Genomic DNA, 15,608 nt, shown 5'->3' on the forward strand with positions numbered 1-15,608 from the left:
GTTGATTACTAATGCTGACGTGGATTATTTCTGTCACTCTGAGCCTTCTCCAGTTGTCACTAATCTTTTTAACAGTTTATCAGTCAAAGCCTGTTGCAGATGGGTTAGGATTGGAGTATGTCCAAAATTCTTGTAGATTAGAGTTGGAGGCTTTGGTAATGAATGAGTTAGTTGGTGAGGAATTTAGGAGGTACTGTGTCTGAGTTTGTAGAACAGGGAATTGAACCTGATGTTGGAAAAGTGTTGATGATACTGTTCCACCACTGAGGTTGGCAGAAGTTTTAACCCACGCCCAACTCTCTAGTGGTTTTGATGTTAATCTCAAATACCTGCAGTACCATTTAGAAATTGCTATACTTAATACACAAAGTGAACAAGCTAGGCTTCAGACACAAAAGGAATGGACTGAACAAGCTATGATAAATGCAAAGGTACAAATGGAAGAACCTAGGCAAGAACATACCAAACTAGCTTTGGAACAAGAGAGAATCTGACAGGTCAAGTCAAAGCCAATACCAAGAGTTTGATTTTACAAAACAAGTAATAAGATTTGTACCAAAGTTCTGTGAAGATGATTTAACTAATTTTTTCCGTATGTTTGAAAATGTGGCCAATAATCTCTCTTGGCCCAAGAAGTTTATGTCAATTTTGTTACAGACTGTTTTTAGTGGTAAGGCTCAGATCGCATATACAGCATTGTCTAGTGACCAGTGTACTGATTATGCATTGGGAAAGGATGAGCTGAAAGCTTATGGATTAACTTCAGAAGCTAACGAACACAATTTTAGGACCCATGTAGAATATTCTCATGAAAAGGTTGATTTATTAACACTGGTTATGCTCCAAACAAGTTTGTGAGTTTGCAAAACTTAAAGAATTAATGCTACTCGAGGAATGTAAGTGCAATGTGCACCTTGAAGTTGTGAATTATTCGGCAGAAAGAGATTGAATTCTGTTGACAAGGCTGGCTTACTAGCAGACCAGTACATATACTCACAGATTTGGTATGGAGAGATCTTCAAAATATTGCTTTAGCAAGCCCACTTGCTTTATAAGTATTAAAGTAAGAATAGCAACTCCATGCGGGTTAGAAGTTATTATTGTTGTGGCAAAGATAAACATCAGGTGAGGGAGTGCTAGACTAGGCTGAATGAATCTGGAGATTTTATGAATGGTAAGCCTGTAAATCTTGTCTCAACCTTGGACCCACCTAGTGATGTAATTGTGGGTAACCCTTCTAGGTGTGATAGTGGGAACTACAAGAGTGGCAACTTTGTAGGTGAGGATCAGTTTAGAGGGAACTACAACACATCCCTGTCAAAGGGTTATGTCTGTACTCATGGAATGAGGAGGCGACTGTACTATGCGATTCTGGTGTGCTGCAGTCTCTAATATTAGAGTGTTTGGTTCCTGTGGGAGAGTGGAAAATGAGTGTGGTAGATGGGCTGTGGAGGTTCAAGGCAGCTCCTCTAGCCAATGTGTGTGTGTGTGGAAACAGATCTCTTCACAGGACTTGATCTTGTGGGGATTTTGGATAAGTTGCCTTAGCAGGAGGAAAAATGAGACCAGTCTTAGTGTTGTCTGAGACGTGGAGTCCATGGAGGGATTGGATGACGTCATTGTCTTGTAAGAAGAGGAGATAAATGCTTCCAATCCCGCAAGAATAACCTCTGCTATGCATTTGGCAGAGACAGAACCATTACCACATAAGAGACTAATTTCACTAAAGAAAGTCAGAAAAGAAGTTATGCGAGTTATTGCAGTCGGCTTTGTAGAAGTGCCAGTATTTATGCTTAGAAGGGGCTAATGGAGGGGGAGGTGCCATTAGATACATTTATGAGAGTGTGAACAGGTGAACCACATGGGGGGAGTGAGATTGTTTGTTTACAGTGGCATGGACTAGAGGTGAAAACAAATCCAGAATATTAGGAGGGTGGTCACAGCAGTTTAGAATGTCATGACTTATGGTCCAGCAGGACAACTTGAGGATGCACTTCTTGTGAAAGTAGGGTTAGGTGAGACCATTTTGGACAGTCAGTGTCATGCTCTTTCTTTTCTTCTTGAGCATAGGTTGGAGGCTGCTGTAGATGGAACTCCTCCAGACTTATTCTTGCCTGCAGTACCACCACCTGTAAACACTGGTCACATTTGCATGCTTATGCACTAGACTTCACTCATTAGTATTTGGGAGTTTATACATTGTTTCGGGGCTATTAAGTTCTGTAATTTAACATTTTACGTTTTAAATATTTCAAAATTTTCATATTTTGTCAAAATTGAAGCCAAGAGAAAGGAATATTAATTATTTAGTATCATTTCAGACGTGTAATCCTTTTAGTCTTGTACTCCAGTTTTAAAAAACAAATATATTTTTGCCTGGGAAAACCCTTACTCCTGCACTTTTTGCTATTTTTGTGTTAAATATGTACAGAGCATCAGATTGGGGAAGAGCAGTGTGGTTTCAGAAGTGGTAGAGGATGTGTGGATCAGGTGTTTGCTTTGAAGAATGTATGTGAGAAATACTTAGAAAAGCAAATGGATTTGTATGTAGCATTTATGGATCTGGAGAAGGCATATGATAGAGTTGATAGAGATGCTCTGTGGAAGGTATTAAGAATATATGGTGTGGGAGGAAAGTTGTTAGAAGCAGTGAAAAGTTTTTATCGAGGATGTAAGGCATGTGTACGTGTAGGAAGAGAGGAAAGCGATTGGTTCTCAGTGAATGTAGGTTTGCGGCAGGGGTGTGTGATGTCTCCATGGTTGTTTAATTTGTTTATGGATGGGGTTGTTAGGGAGGTAAATGCAAGAGTTTTGGAAAGAGGGGCAAGTATGAAGTCTGTTGGGGATGAGAGAGCTTGGGAAGTGAGTCAGTTGTTGTTCGCTGATGATACAGCGCTGGTGGCTGATTCATGTGAGAAACTGCAGAAGCTGGTGACTGAGTTTGGTAAAGTGTGTGGAAGAAGAAAGTTAAGAGTAAATGTGAATAACAGCAAGGTTATTAGGTACAGTAGGGTTGAGGGTCAAGTCAATTGGGAGGTGAGTTTGAATGGAGAAAAACTGGAGGAAGTGAAGTGTTTTAGATATCTGGGAGTGGATCTGGCAGCGGATGGAACCATGGAAGCGGAAGTGGATCATAGGGTGGGGGAGGGGGCGAAAATCCTGGGGGCCTTGAAGAATGTGTGGAAGTCGAGAACATTATCTCGGAAAGCAAAAATGGGTATGTTTGAAGGAATAGTGGTTCCAACAATGTTGTATGGTTGCGAGGCGTGGGCTATGGATAGAGTTGTGCGCAGGAGGATGGATGTGCTGGAAATGAGATGTTTGAGGACAATGTGTGGTGTGAGGTGGTTTGATCGAGTGAGTAACGTAAGGGTAAGAGAGATGTGTGGAAATAAAAAGAGCGTGGTTGAGAGAGCAGAAGAGGGTGTTTTGAAGTGGTTTGGGCACATGGAGAGGATGAGTGAGGAAAGATTGACCAAGAGGATATATGTGTCGGAGGTGGAGGGAGCAAGGAGAAGAGGGAGACCAAATTGGAGGTGGAAAGATGGAGTGAAAAAGATTTTGTGTGATCGGGGCCTGAACATGCAGGAGGGTGAAAGGAGGGCAAGGAATAGAGTGAATTGGAGCGATGTGGTATACCGGGGTTGACGTGCTGTCAGTGGATTGAATCAAGGCATGTGAAGCGTATGGGGTAAACCATGGAAAGCTGTGTAGGTATGTATATTTGCGTGTGTGGACGTATGTATATACATGTGTATGGGGGGGGGTTGGGCCATTTCTTTCGTCTGTTTCCTTGCGCTACCTCGCAAACGCGGGAGACAGCGACAAAGTATAAAAAAAAAATGTTTGTTTCAAATCCTCAGCACTATAAGGCCTATTTGTCATACATAGTAGAATCTTGGGGTCAAAATATTCTTTGGGGGCCATTAAGCCTTGTAATTAAGCATTTAAATGATTACATTTAATGCAGATGAAAAAAATATATGGTAGATTGCTCAAAAGGAAATGTACTAGTGGAAGTTCAGCAAAGGAGGAGAGAGGAATATAAGAAGTGTAAGCATAACATTGAGATGCTTATAGAGGAAAGCAAAGAAAGTAGACAAAGATTTTGGAAAATAAGTGAAAAGTTAAAAAAAACTGGTAGGAGGTGAAGAAGGAGAGGAGAATGTAAAAGTAGAAATGTTAATGTGATAAGTAAGGAGGGAAAGTTAGTAAAGTGAAAGGAATATAGAAGGAATAGGATACAAATGCAAGGGCTTATATCAATAAAGGAGGTAAAGGAGGCAATAATGAAGCTGAAGGTAAGAAAGGAGTGGATGGGATTATGGCTGAAATGTTGAAATATGGAAGAGAAATTGTGGTATGAAATAATCCTTACAATGAGGTTTTCAAGGAAACCTATTATTCAGAGTTAAAAACATGAAAAAAAAATTATTTGTAAAATGCCTCCACCCTTGAAGTAATTTTGAAAAAATCTTTGTTTCCTCTAGCTGACAGCTATCCAGTAAATGTTAAGCAAGCAATGATAAAATATTAAGATACAGACATGTAATTATAAGAATTGATGATCCCCTAACAAGATTTCAGCCCAAGACTCGTTTAGCATGAAAAATGGTCTTCTACTGAGGTTTTCAAGCAAATCTGTTACACTGGAAAAACACTAAAGTTACAAGTAATAGTTCAGGGTATTTTTTGGCTCAAATAAGTTTTTGTTTTGAAACTAATACAGCATTATCAAATACTTCTTTACTTCAATCATGGGAAACAATGCTTCTCCTAGCCAATACACGTAGGAGGACAAGGTGAATAGTAACAAATGGTTATTTGATTACCAGCCTGAATGAATCCTAATCAATGTTTCAGTATGAAAAATAGTCCATATAAGGTTTTCAAGCAAACCTATTACCCTCAGAAAAATACCTAAAATTGTAGGGTATCATTTAGCCCCAATACTTTTTGTTTCATAATTGTTATATGACAATGAAATACATACCTTTTAAATAATCTTGGAAAATGTCTCGTAATGCTTCTTGCTGACAGATAGTAAATGCAAATTAAAAAAAATATACCGTAATTAAAGGCCTTAATGACACCCACTGGTATTTCAGCACTAGATACGTATTCAGCATGAAAAAGTCCTTATATTGATTTTGTGTGTGTGTGTGTGGGAGGGAGAGAGAGAGAGATACTCTAAACTATTACCTGCAGAAACATTGAATAGTCTCCTTCCCTACCCATGCAAATGCACAGTAATTAACTGTAGAATAAGAGAATTAAAAAATGTACAAAGGGAAACATTTACATGAGGAAAAAAAACAAATTTGCACTTTCTACTATCATAACATTTTAATCCACATGATTTTTGCATCTTACCTTTTTCTAGGGAGCATCAGATTTTGTACGTTGTGAGGCATCACTAGAGAGACATCTTGCACAGACAGCAAAAGCACAAATGAAAATCTGGACAGCTCAATCTGCATTCACTGGGTGAATAAACAATGAAACTAATAGTTTGTAAGGTATCTTCAGCCAGGCAAACCAGCACCTCAAGCATGCAGAGCAGGACATCCATCCACATACAATGCAGAGTTCCAGCATATGATAGTCTGAGGATATCTAAGATGCTGGATTTGCAAGGTATCTGTCAGTACTTTTTAATTTCTATTGCAAAAGTATGCTCATTCTTACACATTACAATATGCATCAATCAGTTGCTAGTATTATTAAACCAACTGAAATACTCGAGAGTTGGGACAGGACTTTTCTGGCAGTTAGTCTTGCTATGTTCAGACTGTGAGGGACTGACTAACTAGCCTGTTGATAATGGTTCAGAGAGAGGGAGAGAGAGAGGTAGTTGGTTGGAAGAAAAAAAAATGAGACAACATTGCAATGCCCTTTAGTTACAGATATCAATAAAATAAAACACATCAATTTTGCAGCTAGACTGTTGAATAAGTGAAATACAGTATTTATCAACCATTTTATAATACAAATTCTGTGCACCAGAATCTTTATAATTAACACGATTTTTATCTTTATGTCAAAGTTATTGATTATGGACCAATTTAGTCTTGCTATTCATCTATTCCTTTACATTTTTTATTTCACTTAAATGCAAACTAAAACCTGAAATATTTCTAAAATTAACACGTGTAATATAATGACTACCATAAAGTACTGTACTTGTGATAGACTTTTTATTTAAATTATAAAGTTACAAAAAATGAAAAATTCTAAATATTTTGGCATGTTTATTTTTCAGATTTTTTGTCTGCAAGTGTGCAAACACTGAATGGTGTCTTCAAGATGACTTACTAATCATTGATTTACACATCCGCCAAGACTTGAAGTTGTACTTAATAGCAGTACAAGTATCTTCAGTAAAGACTGCAAGAAATTAATATAATGCAGTCTTTATACAATCTTCTGAAATATATGACAGCTACCACTTGCCATTACAGATGATTGAGATGACACTTCATTCCTCACATAAGAATTACTCAGTGGTCACCATGGTTTTCTTGGTCAACTTCTGAGTAACGGTACTATTAAAACTTGAGACATATTTTGTTAGTTGCAGTCACATTAATGCCAATTCAAGAGTGACTCTGCATCAGTTAATTAAACAATACTAACCATTGATAACACGCATAATCATGCTTTCTATACACAAAAGATCAAGTTTAACATTTTCCTTAATCCCCCTCCCTCCCACCGAGTTCTTATAGAATTTACATCATCATGCTTCCATATCCATTCTTTGTATTTTCTTATATCAGCATTTTAGAGTAAAAGTGACAACTGACAACAGGCCAGAGTTTAATTCATACGTTTTGACACAAATGTCTTCTTTAATCTTCAATGGACTAGCAAAGAATACGGATCAAAGATGTGCCCAACTGTTAACCACATTCCTGCTAAAGTCTCCCAATTCTCACGGTCTCACCCCTCTTCCACTCATGTAAGGCTGCCCTTGCCAATGCCCAGGTGATGGTACAAGCTCTTGAATTTATGGAATCTTCTAGAAGTATGCAGCTTCCTTGGCCTCCTGTTAAGGCCCCCTCTCTACCACATGTGCATTTTCTCAACTTAAGGGTGGAAAAATGCGCAAGTGGTAGTGATGGGCCTTCACAAGAAGTCAAGAAGATTCCATAAATTCAAGAGCTGGTACCATCACTTAGGCATGGGCAGTGGGAAGGGTAGCCTTAAATGAGCAGAAGAGAGGGGCGAGACTGAGAGAACTGGTCCACTAATCAATGGATGGGAGACTTTAGCAGGAATATGTTTAATGACTTGGCACATCTTTGATCTGTATTCTTTGCTAGTCCAGTGAGGATGACAGTTGTGTTGAAATGTATGGATTAAACTACACTCTAGCCTGGTGTGTCAGTTATCATCTTATTCCAACATACGTCGTCATGGAAGTTACAAATTGTCACTATTAATACATTTTCAAAAGGTGGCAAAGTCATTATATAGCTAAATCAACTAGAAATAACTTGCGAGATAGCGCAAGGAAACAGACGAAAGAAATGGCCCAACCCACCCCCATACACATACACTCATGCAAATATACATACCTACACGTCCACACACGCAAATATACATACCTACACAGCTTTCCATGGTTTACCCCAGATGCTTCACATGCCCTGATTCAGTCCACTGACAGCACGTCAACCCCAGTATACCACATCGATCCAATTCACTCTATTCCTTGCCCTCCTTTCACCCTCCTGCATGTTCAGGCCCCAATCACACAAAATCTTTTTCACTTCATCTTTCCACCTCCAATTTGGTCTCCCACTTCTCCTCGTTCCCTCAACCTCGAACACACATATCCTCTTGGTCAATCTTTCCTCACTCATTCTTTCCATGTGCTCAAACCATTTCAAAACACCCTCTTCTGCTCTCTCAACCACGCTCTTTTTATTTCTACACATCTCTCTCACCCTTACGTTACTTACTCGATCAAACCACCTCACCACACATTGTCCTCAAACATCTCATTTCCAGCACATCCATCCTCCTGCGCACAACTCTATTCATAGCCCACGCCTCGCAACAATACAACATTGTTGGAACCACTATTCCTTCAAACATACCCATTTTTGCTTTCTGAGATAATGTTCTCGACTTCCACACATTCTTCAAGGCTCCCAGGATTTTCGCCCCCTCCCCCACCCTATGATCCACTTCCGCTTCCATGGTTCCATCCGCTGCCAGATCCACTCCCAGATATCTAAAACACTTTACTTCCTCCAGTTTTTCTCCATTCAAACTTACCTCCCAATTGACTTGACCCTCAACCCTACTGTACCTAATAACCTTGCTCTTATTCACATTTACTCTTAACGTTCTTCTTTCACACACTTTACCAAACTCAGTCACCAGCTTCTGCAGTTTCTCACATGAATCGGCCACCAGCGCTGTATCATCAGCGAACAACAGCTGACTCACTTCCCAAGCTCTCTCATCCCCAACAGACTTCATACTTGCCCCTCTTTCCAAAACTCTTGCATTCACCTCCCTAACAACCCCATCCATAAACAAATTATATATATATATTTTAGTATTTTATTATTTTGCTTTGTTGCTGCCTCCCGTGTTAGCGAGGTAGCACAAGGAAACAGATGAAAGAATGGCCCAACCCACCCACATACACATGTATATACATACACGTCCACACACACAAATATACATACCTATACATCTCAATGTACACATATATATACACACACAGACATATACATATATACACATGTACATAATTCATACTGTCTGGCCTTATTTATTCCCATCACCACCTCGCCATATGGAATAACAACCCCCTCCCCCCTCATGTGTGCGAGGTAGCGCTAGGAAAAGACGACAAAGGCCCCATTCGTTCACATTCAGTCTCTAGCTGTCATGTAATAATGCCCTGAAACCACAGCTCCCTTTCCACATCCAGGCCCCACAGAGCTTTCCATGGTTTACCCCAGACGCTTCACATGCCCTGGTTCAATCCATTGACAGCACATCGACCCCAGTATACCACATCATTCAAATTCACTCTATTCCTTGTATGCCTTTCACCCTCTTGCATGTTCAGGCGCCGATCACTCAAAATCTTTTTCACTTGGTCTCCCACTTTTCTTCATTCCCTCCACCTCTGACACATATATCCTCATGGTCAATCTTTCCTCTCTCATTATCTCCATATGACAAACCATTTCAAAACACCCTCTTCTGCTCTCTCAACCACACATTTTTTATTACCTCATATCTCTCTTACCCTATTATTACTTACTCGATCAAACCACCTCACACCACATATTGTCCTCAAACATCTCATTTCCAGCACATCCACCCTCCTGCGCACAGCTCTATCCATAGCCCACGCTTTGCAACCATACAACATTGTTGGAACCACTATTCCTTCAAACATACCCATTTTTGCTTTCCGAGATAATGTTCTCGACTTCCACACATTCTTCAAGGCTCCCAGAATTTTCGCCCCCTCCCCCATCCTATGATTCATTTCCACTTCCATGGTTCCATCCACTGCCAAATCCACCCCCAGATATCTATAACACTTCCCTTCCTCCAGTTTTTCTCCATTCAAACTTACCTCCCAATTGACTTGACCCTCAACCCTACTGTACCTAATAACCTTGTTCTCATTCACATTTACTCTCAACTTTCTTCTTTCACACACTTTACCAAACTCAGTCGCCAGCTTCTGCAGTTTCTCACATGAATCAGCCACCAGTGCTGTATCATCAGCGAACAACAACTGACTCGCTTCCCAAGCTCTCTCATCCACAACAGAGTGCATACTTGCCCCTCTTTCCAAAACTCTTGCATTTACCTCCCAAACAACCCCATCCATAAACAAATGGATGGGGTATATATATATATATATATGTATGTGAGTGGATGAACCATTCTTCATGTTTCCTGGCACTCCCATGCTGACATGGGAAACAGTGATTAAGTATAACAATATATTTTTATGTATTTATTTATTTATTAAACTTAGTCACTGTCTCCCGTGTCAGCAAGGTAATGTAAGGAAACAGACGAAAGAATGGCCCAACCCACCCACATACACAAGTATATACGTAAACTCCAACACACGCACATATATATATATATATATATATATATATATATATATATATATATATATATATATATATATATATATACCTTATCCCTGGGGATAGGGGAGAAAGAATACTTCCCACGTATTCCCTGTGTGTCGTAGAAGGCGACTAAAAGGGGAGGGAGCGGGGGGCTGGAAATCCTCCCCTCTCAATTTTTTTTTAAATTTCCAAAAGAAGGAACAGAGAAGGGGGCCAGGTGAGGATATTCCCTCAGTGGCCCAGTTCTCTGTTCTTAACGCTACCTCGCTAACGCAGGAAATGGCGAATAGTTTGAAAAAAAAAAAAATATATATATATATACCTATACATTTCAACGTATACATACACAGACATATACATATGTACAGTACGTATTCATACTTGCTGCCTTCATCCATTCCCGTTGCCACCCTGCCACTCATGAAATAGTACCCCCCTCCACAAGATATATATATATATATATATTTTATTATACTTTGTCGCTGTCTCCCGCGTTTGCGAGGTAGCGCAAGGAAACAGACGAAAGAAATGGCCCAACCCCCCCCATACACATGTATATACATACGTCCACACACGCAAATATACATACCTACACAGCTTTCCATGGTTTACCCCAGACGCTTCACATGCCTTGATTCAATCCACTGACAGCACGTCAACCCCGGTTTACCACATCGCTCCAATTCACTCTATTCCTTGCCCTCCTTTCACCCTCCTGCATGTTCAGGCCCCGATCACACAAAATCTTTTTCACTCCATCTTTCCACCTCCAATTTGGTCTCCCTCTTCTCGTTCCCTCCACCTCCGACACGTATATCCTCTTGGTCAATCTTTCCTCACTCATTCTCTCCATGTGACCAAACCATTTCAAAACACCCTCTTCTCTCTCAACCACGCTCTTTTTATTTCCACACATCTCTCTTACCCTTACGTTACTTACTCGATTAAACCACCTCACACCACACATTGTCCTCAAACATCTCATTTTCAGCACATCCATCCTCCTGCGCACAACTCTATCCATAGTCCACGCCTCGCAACCATACAACATTGTTGGAACCACTATTCCTTCAAACATACCCATTTTTGCTTTCCGAGATAATGTTCTCGACTTCCACACATTCTTCAAGGCTCCCAGAATTTTCGCCCCCTCCCCCACCCTATGATCCACTTCCGCTTCCATGGTTCCATCCGCTGCCAGATCCACTCCCAGATATCTAAAACACTTTACTTCCTCCAGTTTTTCTCCATTCAAACTTACCTCCCAATTGACTTGACCCTCAACCTTACTGTACCAAATAACCTTGCTCTTATTCACATTTACTCTTAACGTTCTTCTTTCACACACTTTACCAAACTCAGTCACCAGCTTCTGCAGTTTCTCACATGAATCAGCCACCAGCGCTGTATCATCAACGAACAACAACTGACTCACTTCCCAAGCTCTCTCATCCCCAACAGACTTCATACTTGCCCCTCTTTCCAAAACTCTTGCATTCACCTCCCTAACAACCCCATCCATAAACAAATTAAACAACCATGGAGACATCACACACCCCTGCCACAAACCTACTTTCACTGAGAACCAGTCACTCGCCTCTCTTCCTACACGTACACATGCCTTACATCCTCTATAAAAACTTTTCACTGCTTCTAACAACTTGCCTCCCACACCATATATTCTTAATACCTTCCACAGAGCATCTCTATCAACTCTATCATATGCCTTCTCCAGATCCATAAATGCTATATACAAATCCATTTGCTTTTCTAAGTATTTCTCACATACATTCTTCAAAGCAAACACCTGATCCACACATCCTCTACCACTTCTGAAACCACACTGCTCTTTCCCAATCTGATGCTCTGTACATGCCTTCACCCTCTCAATCAATACCCTCCCATATAATTTACCAGGAATACTCAACGAACTTATACCTCTGTAATTTGAGCACTCACTCTTATCCCCTTTGCCTTTGTACAATGGCACTATGCACGCATTCCGCCAGTCCTCAGGCACCTCACCATGAGTCATACATACATTAAATAACCTTACCAACCAGTCAGTAATACAGTCACCCCCTTTTTTTAATAAATTCCACTGCAATACCATCCAAACCTGCTGCCTTGCCGGCTTTCATCTTCCGCAAAGCTTTTACTACCTCTTCTCTGTTTACCAAATCATTTTCCCTAACCCTCTCACTTTGCACACCACCTCGACCAAAACACCCTATATCTGCCACTCTATCATAATCACATTCAACAAACCTTCAAAATACTCACTCCATCTCCTTCTCACATCACCACTACTTGTTATCACCTCCCCATTTGCGCCCTTCACTGAAGTTCCCATTTGCTCCCTTGTCTTACGCACTTTATTTACCTCCTTCCAGAACATCTTTTTATTCTCCCTAAAATTTAATGATACTCTCTCACCCCAACTCTCATTTGCCCTCTTTTTCACCTCTTGCACCTTTCTCTTGACCTCCTGTCACTTTCTTTTATACATCTCCCACTCAATTGCATTTTTTCCCTGCAAAAATCGTCCAAATGCCTCTCTCTTCTCTTTCACTAATAATCTTACTTCTTCATCCCACCACTCACTACCCTTTCTAATCAACCCACCTCCCACTCTTCTCATGCCACAAGCATCTTTTGTGCAATCCATCACTGATTCCCTAAATACATCCCATTCCTCCCCCACTCCCCTTACTTCCATTGTTCTCACCTTTTTCCATTCTGTACTGTCTCTCCTGGTACTTCCTCACACAAGTCTCCTTCCCAAGCTCATTCTCACCACCCTCTTCACCCCAACATTCACTCTTCTTTTCTGAAAACCCATACAAATCTTCACCTTAGCCTCCACAAGATAATGATCAGACATCCCTCCAGTTGCACCTCTCAGCACATTAACATCCAAAAGTCTCTCTTTCGCGCGCCTGTCAATTAACACGTAATCCAATAACTATAGTGTATGTCACCATATTCTCAATCACTCTCCCAAACTACTTACCAAGTACACCAAATTTTTTTTCAACTCTTTTTGAACATTTACTGTTTACCACTTTATACAACAGCCCAAATAGGCATGCCTATTTACCTATCTATTCTCTTTCTTGAGCAACTTATTTTCTTCATCCCACTGTTCACTAACCTTTCTCACATGTCAGCACTGCTTCCCTAAAAACCTCCTATTTCTCACCTTTTGCCACTCTTCACTCAAAATCTCCTAGTATCTCATCACACGAACCTACCAGTTCCATTTATGACATGGTTTTTACAGTGCTAAACTTTTCTCAAGGGAGCACTTTTAAAAAAGTATGCCCGTGGGGTTGCTAAGGCAACAAAGAGTTACTGAAGGGCATGATAAACTATCCACTTGAGAAAACTACCTAGTCATAATTTTCTAGTTACAAGGACCGTAACTTGTGCTCCATCACTCACATTTAATGATTTATTTACTGCTCGTGATGTAAAAATTACATTTACAATTGTGATAGATTGATATACCTAATTTGTTGGGAAGAGTAAGGTAAATTTACCGAGAGCATACAACTGGGACAATGGCCTTGAAACCACAGGGAGTGTCAGAAGCTCTAATCTATAAATGTCTCATTCATCCCCACAACCCCTTAACCTATCCACATTAAGTTAAACTTGGTATCTTTTGTGTTTCACATGTAGTTATTTCGATGTTTTATATTACTGTTAATGTACAAGTGTAATATGTTGTTTTGTCTGTCAGAGGGCAGAATGTAAACAACCTTACCCACTGTTACTGGTGGTGAATTTGTAACTTTTGTTTTTAATTTGTAGATCTGGCATTTGCTTTGAAGAATGTGTGCTAGGAATATTTAGAAAAACATGGATTTGTATGTGGCATTTATGGATCTGGAAAAGGCATATGATAGGGTTGACACAGATTTTTTGTGGAAGGTTTTAAGAGTATATCGTATGGGAGTTAGGCTGCTTGAAGCAGTGAAAAGTTTTTATCGGGTGTATGGCAAGCATGTGTACGAAATGGAAGAGATGAGAGTGACTGGTTTCTAGTGAAGGTTTATTGCAGCAGGGGTGTGTGATGTCTCCATGGTTGTTTGGGAGGTATATGCAAGAGTTGGAGAGAGGGGTGAGTATGCAGTCTCTTAGGGATGAGAGGGTTTTGGAAGTGAGTCAATTACTGTTTGCCGATGATGCAGCACTAGTGGCTGATTCGAGTGAGAAACTCAGTTGGTGACTGAGTTTGGAAAAGTGTGAGTGAAAGGAAAAAGTTGAGGGTAAATGTGTACAAGAGTAAGGTTATTAGGTTCAACAGGATTGAGGGCCAAGTTAGTTGAGATGTAAGTTTGAATGGGGAAAAATTGGAAGTGAAGTGTTTTAGGTATCTGGGATTGGACTTGGCAGCGAATGGAATCATGGAAGTGACTCACAAGGTTAAAAGGGGGGGGGGGGGGGGGAGAGGTTCTGGGAGCAATTAAGAATGTGTGGAAAGAGACATTATCTGAGAGAGCAAAAATGGGTATGTTTGAACGAATAGTAGTTCAAACAATATTATATATATGGTTGCAAAGCATGGGCTACAGAGAGCATTGTACAGAGGAGAGTGGATTTGTTGGAAATGAAATGTTTGAGGACAATATGTGGTGTGAATTGATTTGATCGAGTAAAGTAATGAAATGGTAAGAGATATGTGTTGTAATTAAAAAAAAAAGTGTGTGGTTGAGAGAACAGAAGAGGGTGTGTTGAAATGGTTTGGACCTATGGAGAGAAATGAAATATTGACAGAGGATATATGTGTCAGAGGTCGAGGGAACAAGAAGTGGGAGACCAAACTGGAGGTGGAAGGATGGAGTGAAAAAGATTTTGAGTGATTGGGCCCTGAACATACAGGAGGGCGAGCGGTGTGCATGAAATAGAGTGAATTGGAACAGTGTGGTATACTGGGGTTCTTGTGCTGTCAGTAAACCATGGAAAAGCCTGTGGGGGCTGGATAGGAGCTGTGTTGTAGGTGCATTACACATGATAGCTAGAGACTGAGTATGAAAGAATTGGGCCTTTTTTTGTATTTTCCTGGCACTACTTCACTGAAGCATGGGGTAGCAATGCTGTTTCCTGTGGGGTGGGGTGGTGCTGGGAATGGATTGAAGGCAAGCAAGTATATGTACATGTGTATATATATGTGGAAGCATTTATGTATATACATTTATGTGTGTATATGAGTGGATGGGTCATTCACAGTTTAGGCATATTCTGTATCTTCTATGGGGCATTTTAATACAAAATGGACTTATATTCCTTCATTTCCCCAAGTTGCACTGGGGGCAGGGGTGGGGATACCAGATGCTGCAAGGAATGGGTAAGGAGAGAGACTATTTACTGTCTAATATAAGAAGTGCATTTATAAGTGGATGAGTACAATGCTCAGGAAACAATTCCTAAAAGGTATTAGAACAAAACTAGAACGTGCTTCTCAAGTTTGGT

General features: G+C 40.3%; 1 long non-coding RNA gene across 7 annotated transcripts in view; it reads left to right on the forward strand.

Moving 5' to 3' along the window:
* LOC139750427 (uncharacterized) overlaps positions 1 to 15,413 on the forward strand; it is a 37,517-nt gene extending 22,104 nt beyond the window's left edge. For all 7 annotated transcript variants that reach the window (XR_011713138.1, XR_011713137.1, XR_011713136.1 and 4 more), the window contains one exon: positions 5,384 to 15,413. This is a non-coding gene — a long non-coding RNA (uncharacterized lncRNA). The remainder of the gene's footprint in view (positions 1 to 5,383) is intronic.
* The last annotated feature ends 195 nt before the right edge of the window (positions 15,414 to 15,608 follow it).

Source organism: Panulirus ornatus, chromosome 9 (assembly GCF_036320965.1).
Source record: "Panulirus ornatus isolate Po-2019 chromosome 9, ASM3632096v1, whole genome shotgun sequence".
NCBI classification, from domain to species: domain Eukaryota; kingdom Metazoa; phylum Arthropoda; class Malacostraca; order Decapoda; family Palinuridae; genus Panulirus; species Panulirus ornatus.